General features: G+C 42.0%; 1 protein-coding gene across 1 annotated transcript in view; it reads left to right on the top strand.

Moving 5' to 3' along the window:
* b3galt1b (UDP-Gal:betaGlcNAc beta 1,3-galactosyltransferase, polypeptide 1b) overlaps positions 1-12,146 on the top strand; it is a 190,543-nt gene that overhangs the window by 83,823 nt on the left and 94,574 nt on the right. The window lies entirely within an intron of this gene.

The raw sequence follows: 12,146 nt of genomic DNA, 5'->3' as shown, positions 1-12,146 counted from the left end.
TTGAGTTTGACACATGTGGTCTAGAGTCATACCCTGGGAACCAGTCAGAAATACACCCTACAGATACCATACCGATGTTAAAGCCAAACCTGTAAGTGTGATGTAAAGAGTCTCTAACTTGTTTATTGTTTAGCCACAAATTCACAATTAAAATTCAGCTTTTTGTCTTTCATCCAATACATCTAATCTATCCAGTTGATATTTTTGGAAGGAGTTTTTTGGAAAAAAACAAGCCTGTGTAATAAATGCTGCTCCTCTAATGTTATTTTTTATTTTAGTTGACTTTAAGTACATAATGTATATAAATACAATAATTGGAAAGTAACTCACAGCCATAAAATGAAAAGTTGATTCTTGTCCGAATTTTTCTCACAATCTAGTTGTATTCAATCACTCGATCACATTTGCTTCCTCTACTGCAGCACACCTCCACTCCAGATCGAGGAGAGCTGCAACTAACACACACCTTCTCCGATACATGTGTAATATAGCCAGCTGTTTCGTTTCACCCACCCAAGGCGAGTTTATATGGAGATCTGTATTGCACAGATTCTTAGTATCACACACCAGTCTCTATTATCCTCCATGTCATTGTGCAGGCGCCATCGACAAGTCAGCAGAGAGAAAGGGTGGAAATCCCCTCCAGTATTTCCACCCTTCGGTCGAGCCATTCATTGTCCATACAGGCGCCCAGCCTGACGGTAGCAGAGCCGAGATTTGAACTTGCGAGTTCAACATGTTATATGTATATTGTATGTATAATCATAATATGATAATACATAAATCAGTAGTTTGTGCAGTTATGCAGAACACAAGTCAAACATCTGCACTGATGTAGTTGTCCACTCAGTAATAATTTACCTGCAGGTCATAAATGTTTAACAGCGGATACATCACCTCTATATCAGTGCAGAGCCAGTTAGATCTTACACTCATTGTTATTAAGATGCCTGTTGAGAGATTGCAGTTACTATCTGAGCGTTAATCGTGCACTCGCGCTGTCAGTAATTTTTGAATACGAACTGTCTTTATTTGTTTGTGTGTAATTATGAGACACCCAGAGAGACACGGATTATTTAAATTGCAGTTAGTGACAGACAGACAGGGTGTGAAAGACACAGAGAAAAGTCCAGGCTTTGAGGTAAGGAACTCACCAAGGACGTGCAAACTTTCTGAATAAGAAGTGCTGATGAAATCTGCCACCGCTTAGTAACAGACAGAGACAAAATAAGAAAAGGAGAAGTAATTCAGCCCTGTTCAAAGTTGTTGAAGGCCACAGCCTTGTCTCCTGTCTTTTTTTTCTAGTGCTGGGAACTGAAGCAAAATTTTTGACTGAAATCTTCGCTTTCATGCTTTTAAAAGGTCCCTTTTTTTTGGATTTGGCAGAACGTCCCTTGCTTATAATCATTGTAGGCACTCTGCCTAATGGCATGTTTCTCTTATTCTGCCAAATTGCACAATAATTATTGCCCAAGGATATTATTAGTATTTAAAGCAAATTGCTTAAATTGTTGTATTGTTCCTCACAGGTGAAGTGAGATCCAAACTGAGATAATTCAAGCTCTCAAACAATACGTAGTGTGAAAATATTTTGTAAATAAAACCATTTTCTAGTAGCTCTAATTATAAGCATTTTGTCGATTTAATGCCAATTAAGTGTTTTGTGTCTTAATGAATATCATTACCAAGGATTTGAAGCAACCACGCTTGCATATAAGAAGCACATTTCAGCAATCGAGCTGGGGATTAGTCCGTTTATCCCTGACTTAAAGCACCTTGGCACACGTTAAGGATTGCATTTATTAGTGCTCTGCCATAGCGCTGACCACGTTCTTGCCAGCTGGAGTGACACGTCAAATTTCTAGAAGCTAAAACCAAATTTGTAGAAGCTGCTTTCTATTAGGCTGTGACAACTAAGACATAACTGCTGAACAATACCTATTAAAGCTTGCTGGTATTTCAAACAGTAGTGTTGACACATTATCTTCTGTGATTACGCTGGACTAATCAAATTAGCTTTGTGCAGATCAATAGCTAACTTTAATTAAACTGCCTACAGGGATTTTTTGTCTGGATGAGGTAAATTTTGCTTCAATACTTCAGCCTAAGGAAAAGTGAGTTGTGTGTGTGTGCGCGTGTGTGTGCGTGTGATTGGAGCTTAAATAGTTGCTCAGCTGTGCACAGATACGATTTCCCATCAGCTGCTTGCGTACAGTGATAATGGCAGCGAGTCACTTAACTGTGACAATCTCACAGCTGGCTCAGCTGTTAAACTCTCTACCTGTCAACAGACTTACAGGCTGAAGAGGGAATCCACAGTCTGTAACTTCAGCTGAGAAAATGTCCCAGTAAATACACAGTACCGCTGTTTGAAAGACTCTATGTTGGTGTGTTAATCCAGGGGTTTTCAACCTGTGAGTACCTGCGACATTACGACATTTTTTACTTCTAAAGCTAAAGCAATTCATTTTTCACCCACAGGAGACATTGATTAGTCTTGCTGACCACAAGCATGTCTAAAGTTATTCAGCTTAGTCTGAAAAAAGTAAAGATAAATCAGTGGCAAAAACAATGACTGCGTTGTTTTAGCCGAGGACTCCACTAGTGAGGTCATCCATTCCGATAGCGCTGATGCCGATTATGCCAAGTTCACACTTGACGACTTTCAGGTCATTCAGATTGCTGTACAGTTCACTCTACACAACTTGATCTCTTGCACTCAGGAGCCATTTCAGTCATTGTGGTTTTGACACTAAACAACTGATCGGCGATAGGGGGTTTCACACCACATGATCTATCACCAACTGTAATCGCAGGCGAGCTTCTCTGGTCTCCCAAACTACGTTTTGTCACAAAAACTTGATACCACGTCCAAAAATGCACATCAACAATAAGCGAGCGATCAAAATTGTTTGTGCGCTGATGTGCAGCGTAAAATCAAGTAGGAATATATAAATGAACCCGAGTGGATTTGGCTACGCGAACAGCAGGTATCGTCTGTACTGTAATGAGTTGGAGGTTAATAAATATTTTTTGCAATGCAGCGTTGGTATGATAGTTTGTCGAGAACAATAAGGTCAGAAACACTGTAAAACTTGTGTGTGTGCTGATGTATTCTGATATAAACTTTATTACGCCCCCGTCCCATGTTTTTAGAACTCCTCCCCCGGGTTTCCCCTCACCCCATATCTTGCGTTCTCATTGGCTGTAGTTCGACATAGCACTCATTGTCAGTCGCCCGACTGATCCTGATATTTAACATGCTAGATATTTTTCTCGAGTCTGCGAGCGCTCGGCAAGCCGCTCAGATCGAGTCGTTGGACAGTTCACACATGGCGAGCAAGAGCTGAGTTTCGAGCCCCGAGTGAAAGCTGAGTTGCTCCCGAGCTGCCACATCTAGTGGTGACGAGTCTGCAAGCAAAAATAAGGGCAAAAATCGTGTAGTGTGAACTAGACATAAGCAATGTACATCAATGATTTTTGCTGTCTCTTAAAGCAGAGTATCCTGAACTGGTGAACTTACCACCTGATGTACTTTTGCCTGTATTTGGCTCTGTGAAGTAATGTTTTCTGCTCTCGGCTACATTAAAAGCACGTACCGCTTACGAATTACGACTAGCTGTAACTGATATTAAACACCAAATTTCTATGATGTACCCGGAGAAACAGACTTTTCATCATAGGTACACTTCAACTATGAGAGACAAAATGAGGAAAAAAAATCCAGGAAATCACATTGTAGGATTTTTAAAGAATTTATTTGTAAATTATGGTGGAAAATAAGTATTTGGTCAATAACAAAAGTTCAACTCAATACTTTGTAACATAACCTTTGTTGGCAATGACAGAGGTCAAACGTTTCCTGTAAGTCTTCACCAGGTTTGCACACACTGTAGCTGGTATTTTGGCCCATTCCTCCATGCAGATCTCCTCTAGAGCAGTGATGTTTTGGGGCAACACGGACTTTCAACTCCCTCCACAAATTTTCTATGGGGTTGAGGTCTGGAGACTGGCTAGGCCACTCCAGGACCTTGAAATGCTTTTTACGGAGCCACTCTTTCGTTGCATGAGCGGTGTGTTTGGGATCATTGTCATGCTGGAAGACCCAGCCACGTTTCATCTTCAATGCTCTCACTGATGGAAGGAGGTTTTGGCTTAAAATCTCACGATACATGGTCCCGTTCATTCTTCCCTTAACACGGATCAGTCGTCCTGTCCCCTTTGCAGAAAAACAGCCCCAAAGCATGATGTTTCCACCCCCATGCTTCACAGTAGGCATGGTGTTCTTGGGATGCAACTCAGCATTCTTCTTCCTCCAAAAACGACGAGTTGAGTTTTTACCAAAAAGTTCCATTTTGGTTTCATCTGACCACATGATATTCTCCCAATTCTCTTCTGGATCATCCATATGCTCTCTGGCAAACTTCAGACGGGCCTGGACATGTACTGGCTTAAGCAGGGGGACACGCCTGGCACTGCAGGATTTGAGTCCCTCTCGGCGTAGTGTGTTACTGATGTTAGCCTTTGTTACTTTGGTCCCAGCTCTCTGCAGGTCATTCATCAGGTCCCTCCGTGTAGTTCTGGGATTTTTGCTCACCGTTCTCATGATCATTTTGACCCCACGGGATGAGATCTTGCGTGGGGCCCAAGATCGAGGGAGATTATCAATGGTCTTGTATGTCTTCCATTTTCTTACAATTGCTCCCACAGCTGATTTATTCACACCAACCTGCTTGCCTATTGTAGATTCACTCTTCCCAGCCTGGTGCAGGTCTACAATTTTCTTCCTGGTGTCCTTCGACAGCTCTTTGGTCTTGGCCATGGTTGAGTTTGGAGTCTGACTGTTTGAGGCTGTGGACAGGTGTATTTTATACAGATAACGAGGTCAAACAGGTGCCATTAATACAGGTAACGAGTGGAGGACAGAAGAGCTTCTTAAAGAAGTTGTTACAGGTCTGTGAGAGCCAGAAATCTTGCTTGTTTGTTATTGACCAAATACTTATTTCCCACCATAATTGACAAATAAATTCTTAAAAAATCCTACAATGTGATTTCCTGGATTTTTTTTTCTCATTTTGTCTCTCATAGTTGAAGTGTACCTATGATGAAAATTACAGACCTCTCTCATATTTCTAAGTAGGAGAACTTGCACAATCAGTGGCTGACTACTTTTTGACCCCACTGTAAATATTTAAATCTTGCGAAATTGCATCATATGTTTGATGTGCACAACATTAATTCTATTATTTTAACCTGTCAGGAGCTTTCACAATAGTTTCTGGGCGAGGGTTGATTGGGGGGACATGGGCACAAGTTTAACATCGGCACACGGAAAGGGGGGGCATGTCCAAAAAGGTTGAAAACCCCTGTGTTAATCCATTACTAAAATAGATTTGTATGTTTTTAACGTCTTTGCCCCGCATCATCATCTATTAACTTCCTCGTTTATTACATTTTACTGCTTCTTTTATGTCCCCTGCTGTATTTTACCCTTCACCGTTACATTACCATATTGTCCTTAAGGAGATTTCTAAATTATAGGTGTGCAGCAGGAGAGACTTACTCTTTGTTTATTCCCTGCTATGAATGCCTTTCAGCTTTAACCTTTCCTGTGTGCGCTCCAAGTGTTCTCTATTTGTGCTCTAATTTCACATCAACACACAGCCTTTCTTTGTGTCAGGCTTTTAGCATCATCCAGTTCAGTTCAGCTTTGTCATTATGCTACTGTATAATCAAATGCTGTTGAGCTACGTCTGCAGAGCAGTGATAGAGAATGAGGAATATTAAAACGCTTCAGGAAGCTTAAAACATAAGACATGATATATACATGAGTGCACGTTGTTGTGCAGTGTTTGGGTATGAATTACTGCATATAGTAATGTAATACTGTAGTAATTTACAGATTGCTGGTTCAGTCCCCACAACTGCCAGGTTGCCATTGTTAGGCCTTGAGCAAAGCCCTCAACCCTCAGTTGTTGAATTGTAAATTGGCATCAGCTATTTGCTATATACACCGATCAGGCATTATATTATGACCACCTCCTTGTTTCTAGACTCACTGTCCATTTTGTCAGCTCCACTTACCATAAAGAAACACTTTGTAGTTTTACAATTACTGACTGTAGTCCATCTGTTTCTCTACATACTTTTTTAGCCTACTTTCACCCTGTTCTTCAATGGTCAGGACCCCCACAGGACCACCACAGAGCAGCTATTATTTAGGTGGTGGATCATTCTCAGCACTGCAGTGACACTGACATGGTGGTGGTGTGTTAGTGTGTGTTGTGCTGGCATGAGAGGATAAGACACAGCAGCGCTGCTGGAGTTTTTAAACACCTCACTGTCCCTGCTGGACTGAGAATAATCCACCAACCAAAAACATCCAGCCAACAGCGCCCCGTGGGCAGCGTCCAGTGTCCACTGATGAAGGTCTTGAAGATGACCAACTCAAACAGCAGCAATAGATGAGCGACCGTCTCTGACTTTACATCTACAAGGTGGACCAGCTAGGTAGGAGTGTCTAATAGAGTGGACAGTGAGTGCGCTGCTGTGCCTGATTCACTCATACCAGCATGACACACACTAACACACCACCACCATGTCAGTGTCACTGCAGTGCTGAGAATCATGCACCACCTAAATAATACCTACTCTGTAGTGGTCCTGTGGAGGTCCTGACCATTGAAGAATGGTGAAAGCAGGCTTAAAAAAAGCATGCAGAGAAACAGATGGACTACAGTCAGTAATTGTAGAACTACAAAGTGCTTCTATATGGTAAGTGGAGCTGATAAAATGGAGAGTGAGTGTAGAAACAAGGAGGTGGTTTTAATGTTATGGCTGATCGGTGTATAAAGCTGTAATGTTCCTGTAGGAGAAAGACGGGCACTGTGTGCTAGCTGACCTTGTTTTTGTTGCTTTATGGGGCACATTGTTGGAGCTCTCCACAGTGATGAACTGTAGCACATGGCTGCTGTCCTTGGTTCCGAAATACTGCGTTCTGATCGTGGAAGAAAACTTGCTGACTACGCTACTTATTATGTACATGCTAGATTTATAAGGGTGTGTTTACATTTATTAGCTTTGGTTTGATTAAAACAAACTCCGGTGTAATTGCTCTGTTAGTACAGTTTGTTACAGCTTTCTGGTGCACACCGGAATCCGTTTAGAAACGTACCAAGACCCCCCTGCTCAGACCCCTTCTCAGTTCGTTTTCAAATAAATTTTTGAGCTATACTTTTAAGGTATTAACACAGTACAAATCAAAAGGCATCTAAACAAATCAAACACAGGATGTGATTTCACAAGATGTGACACTAAAGTGCCACAAGAGAAGTGCATTACAAACCAAGAACAGTCAGAGGACAAACCCAGAACAATGAGGAGGTAAATGCCTCATTAACATTTGCTGAATTTGGCATGTAAAGTGTAAGTACAGACTCTCTGTGTAGCTTCACATTAGCACATTTTTAAAGGAAGCAGTAACCGGTCCTAACAGCATTCACTGTAACAGTGAATGTTTACGGCGCTCAGGTGGTGCAGCTGTAAAACACGTTGGCACACCAGAGCTGACAGCTGACATCTCAAACTCGTCAGTTCAAATCTCACCTCTGCTACCAGCAGGCTGGGCACCTACGCGAACAATGATTGACTCGGTTGCAGAGAGGGTGTCGGAGGGGATTCCTCATAACTGATGCAATCGCAATGCAATGCTGGCTGATTGATGGCGCCTGCACAGAGACGGGGGATACTGGGGATCAGGGTGTCTCTCCATGAGCAAAGCTGATCCACATATGAACTCACGTCATGCAGGTGAAAAGATCGGTACTGCACACGTTTGTTTGTTTATTAGGATTTTAACGTCATGTTTTACACTTTTGGTTACATTCATGACAGGAACGGTTGTTACTCATTACACAAGTTTATATCACACACAGTCATGGACAATTTAGTATCTCCAATTTATCTCACTTGCATATCTTTGAACTGTGGGAGGAAACCGGAGCACCCGGAGTAAACCCAGACTGCCCCACCTGGGGATCGAACCTTCTTGCTGTGAGGCAACAGTGCTACCCACTGCACACATGTCAGAGGGCATTCTTCATAACTAATGCCATTACGATGCAATGCTGGCTGATTGATGGCGCCTGGTGCAGGTGAAAAAATGCGGTCGGCTACTGTACACGTGTCGGATGGGGCATGTGTTGGTCACTCTCCTCAGTCAGAGTGGAGGTCAACATCAGTAGAGAGGAAGCGTAATGCAGTCGGGTAACTGGACATGACTAGATTGGGAGGAAAACTGGGTGAATAAAACAGTGAATGCTTAATTTGCAGCAGTAAAAGCTAAAACTAGACTCAACAGTTAAACTGGGGTGTGTGGTGGGTGTATGAGTAGAGACTGTGTGACTGTCACAACCTGTTTAATATGTGTTTATTATACTTCTAATTATTATTATTCCAGGTATTGTGCGACTACCTTATATCTAACATCCATAAATTCACCACACTTGAATTCCATTTGCTGTATAAATCCGCTGCACGGTACTGCTTGACTTTAACTTTTTGCAGATGTGATTTTGTGTGTTGGATTGTTCTTTTAAGGTCAACAAATAGTCTGAGATGTACAATATTTTTAGTGCTTTGACATTCATTAATCTCAGTTGGAAGGAGTTCTCTCAGTATCAGTCCTGTCACCCTGCCACCGCTACAGCACTAAATATGATAAATCTGCTTCATTAATTACCCTGCAGTTCCATGCCAGTAGTTATCAGTTGTCAGCGGCAATTAATATTTCAATAATAATTCTCCCTTTGGTAATTTTTAAAGCAGTATAAATATATCAGTGTGAATGCTGGTTTAGAGCATTTATTTGTCATTACCACGGCAGCTCAAGAATTTGTGAAAAACAGAAAAAATGTGGCTTCAATTTTACACAACATGATTCTTTTGTCCCCAGTTCTTTTCGGTGTTGGCTCATAGACCAGAGCACATTCATCATTCCAACAGACAGCTTATTTACAAATGAGTGCACTGAACTGATAATCTAAATATTAGCCTGCTGAATGAGCGCAGACATTATTACCCAACGTAACTATCTCACGCTCACTGACAGTTCAATCACACAGTGGTGTTATTTACACGAGCTTTTCTCTTTAAGAAAATACGAGAGAGGAGAACAGCAGCAGTGATTATAATGTGTGTATGTCAGCTCTGAGGAACACAGACTAAATAATCAGGCCACCACAGTTTTATGAGAGAACACACTGTTGGATCCTGCTGTGACATGGGATTCAGCATTTTCATTTCCCAATAAACTGCTCACATCAACGATTCTGACACGTCCAGTGGCAGAAAGCAGGACAGGGAACGCTGGAGCTGAAACAGAGAAGAAAGTGAGAGGAAGAACGGAACTAAAAAAAACGCTGTTGTACCCAGTACAGTTCAATTCAAACATTAATATGGACATTATTTTTTATAGTAGTTTAAAGATGGATCTGTCTCAGTTTTACACCAAATAAACGTAAAACATAAATAATCCTACTCATTTACATATATAACAAATGCTCTTATCAGGTAATTCACTGAAATGATATTTATTTATTAGGCAAAGATCAGTTATTCCTAATATGTTATAATAATAATCATATACAGTGTATCACAAAAGTGAGTACACCCCTCACATTTCTGCAAATATTTCATTATATCTTTTCATGGGACAACACTATAGACATGAAACGTGGATATAACTTAGAGTAGTCAGTGTACAGCTTGTATAGCAGTGTAGATTTACTGTCTTCTGAAAATAACTCAACACACAGCCATTAATGTCTAAATAGCTGGCAACATAAGTGAGTACCCCCCACAGTGAACATGTCCAAATTGTGCCCAAATGTGTCGTTGTCCCTCCCTGGTGTCACGTGTCAAGGTCCCAGGTGTAAATGGGGAGCAGGGCTGTTAAATTTGGTGTTTTGGGTACAATTCTCTCATACTGGCCACTGGATATTCAACATGGCACCTCATGGCAAAGAACTCTCTGAGGATGTGAGAAATAGAATTGTTGCTCTCCACAAAGATGGCCTGGGCTATAAGAAGATTGCTAACACCCTGAAACTGAGCTACAGCATGGTGGCCAAGGTCATACAGCGGTTTTCCAGGACAGGTTCCACTCGGAACAGGCTTCGCCAGGGTCGACCAAAGAAGTTGAGTCCACGTGTTCGGCGTCATATCCAGAGGTTGGCTTTAAAAAATAGACACATGAGTGCTGCCAGCATTGCTGCAGAGGTTGAAGACGTGGGAGGTCAGCCTGTCAGTGCTCAGACCATACGCCGCACACTGCATCAACTCGGTCTGCATGGTCGTCATCCCAGAAGGAAGCTGATGCACAAGAAAGCCCGCAAACAGTTTGCTGAAGACAAGCAGTCCAAGAACATGGATTACTGGAATGCCCTGTGGTCTGACGAGACCAAGATAAACTTGTTTGGCTCAGATGGTGTCCAGCATGTGTGGCGGCGCCCTGGTGAGAAGTACCAAGACAACTGTATCTTGCCTACAGTCAAGCATGGTGGTGGTAGCATCATGGTCTTGGGCTGCATGAGTGCTGCAGGCACTGGGGAGCTGCAGTTCATTGAGGGAAACATGAATTCCAACATGTACTGTGACATTCTGAAACAGAGCATGTTCCCCTCCCTTCGAAAACTGGGCCTCATGGCAGTTTTCCAACAGGATAACGACCCCAAACATAACCTCCAAGATGACAACTGCCTTGCTGAGGAAGCTGAAGGTAAAGGTGATGGACTAAACCCAATTGAGCACCTGTGGCGCATCCTCAAGTGGAAGGTGGAGGAGTTCAAGGTGTCTAACATCCACCAGCTCCGTGATGTCATCATGGAGGAGTGGAAGAGGATTCCAGTAGCAACCTGTGCAGCTCTGGTGAATTCCATGCCCAGGAGGGTTAAGGCAGTGCTGCATAATAATGGTGGTCACACAAAATATTGACACTTTGGGCACAATTTGGACATGTTCACTGTGGGGTGTACTCACTTATGTTGCCAGCTATTTAGACATTAATGGCTGTGTGTTGAGTTATTTTTAGAAGACAGTAAATCTACACTGCTATACAAGCTGTACACTGACTACTCTAAGTTATATCCAAGTTTCATGTCTATAGTGTTGTCCCATGAAAAGATATAATAAAATATTTGCAGAAATGTGAGGGGTGTACTCACTTTTGTGATACACTGTATAACTACATATTGATACTCAGAAAGCAGATATCCCTCTCTCTCATGTCCACTGTGCTTCATTAGTTTTTTTTTAGCTATTTAGTCTGTGACCAACTGCAAAAAAAAACCTGATATTTTAACAAGTGGTCAGTAATGTTTTTGCATTTTTAGGCACACAGTAACACCCTGGACGGGGTGCCAGTCCATCGCAGGGCATACACACATACACACACCCATTTACTTACAGGACAATTCAGTGTCTTCAATTAACCTGACTGCATGATTTTGGACTGTGGGAGGAAACCGGAGCTCCCGAAGGAAACCCACACAGACACGGGGAGAACATGCAAACTCTGCACAGAAAGGACCCGGACCGCCCCACCTGGGGATCGATCCCAGGGGTGGGGCTATTATGTGTAGACAATAGCAAAACTAGTAATTCCAATAATCAAGCTAATTAACTAGTCATTCTTATTAGACTATTTGTGAGGCATTTTCCTGATAATAAGTGTGACACCCCGTCTATAGCACAGTAATACCAGTTTAATCTGATGAGTTTGTGTTAATTTAATTTTTCATCATCTTGTTCAGAGTAAAACACAAACACTGAACATGCCGTGGTTCTAATGCTGTGAGGAACAGACTAGCACACGTGGTGTGAGGATCATTTCTCAGCGACAGCTTTTCTTTAAGATATAAATCCTTCGTTCAGTTAGACTACAACACATCAATCTTCTGACAGTGACAGGTCACAGTGGGCCTTCCAATCAAACCAAGCCTAATAATCAATTGTTTCAGTCTTAGACTTTGACAGACTCATAAAAATGCAGCCATTTATCCTTCATCCATCTCTCTTTGTGTCATCCTTTCTCTCACTGTCCCAGTCATTCTGTCTTTCTGTCCGTCTCTGAGTTTATCTCCACCTTT

This window comes from Trichomycterus rosablanca, chromosome 12 (assembly GCF_030014385.1).
Source record: "Trichomycterus rosablanca isolate fTriRos1 chromosome 12, fTriRos1.hap1, whole genome shotgun sequence".
Taxonomy (NCBI): Eukaryota; Metazoa; Chordata; class Actinopteri; order Siluriformes; family Trichomycteridae; genus Trichomycterus; species Trichomycterus rosablanca.
Note: the sequence above shows the minus strand (reverse complement) of the source record. Positions and strands in the feature narration are given on the sequence as shown.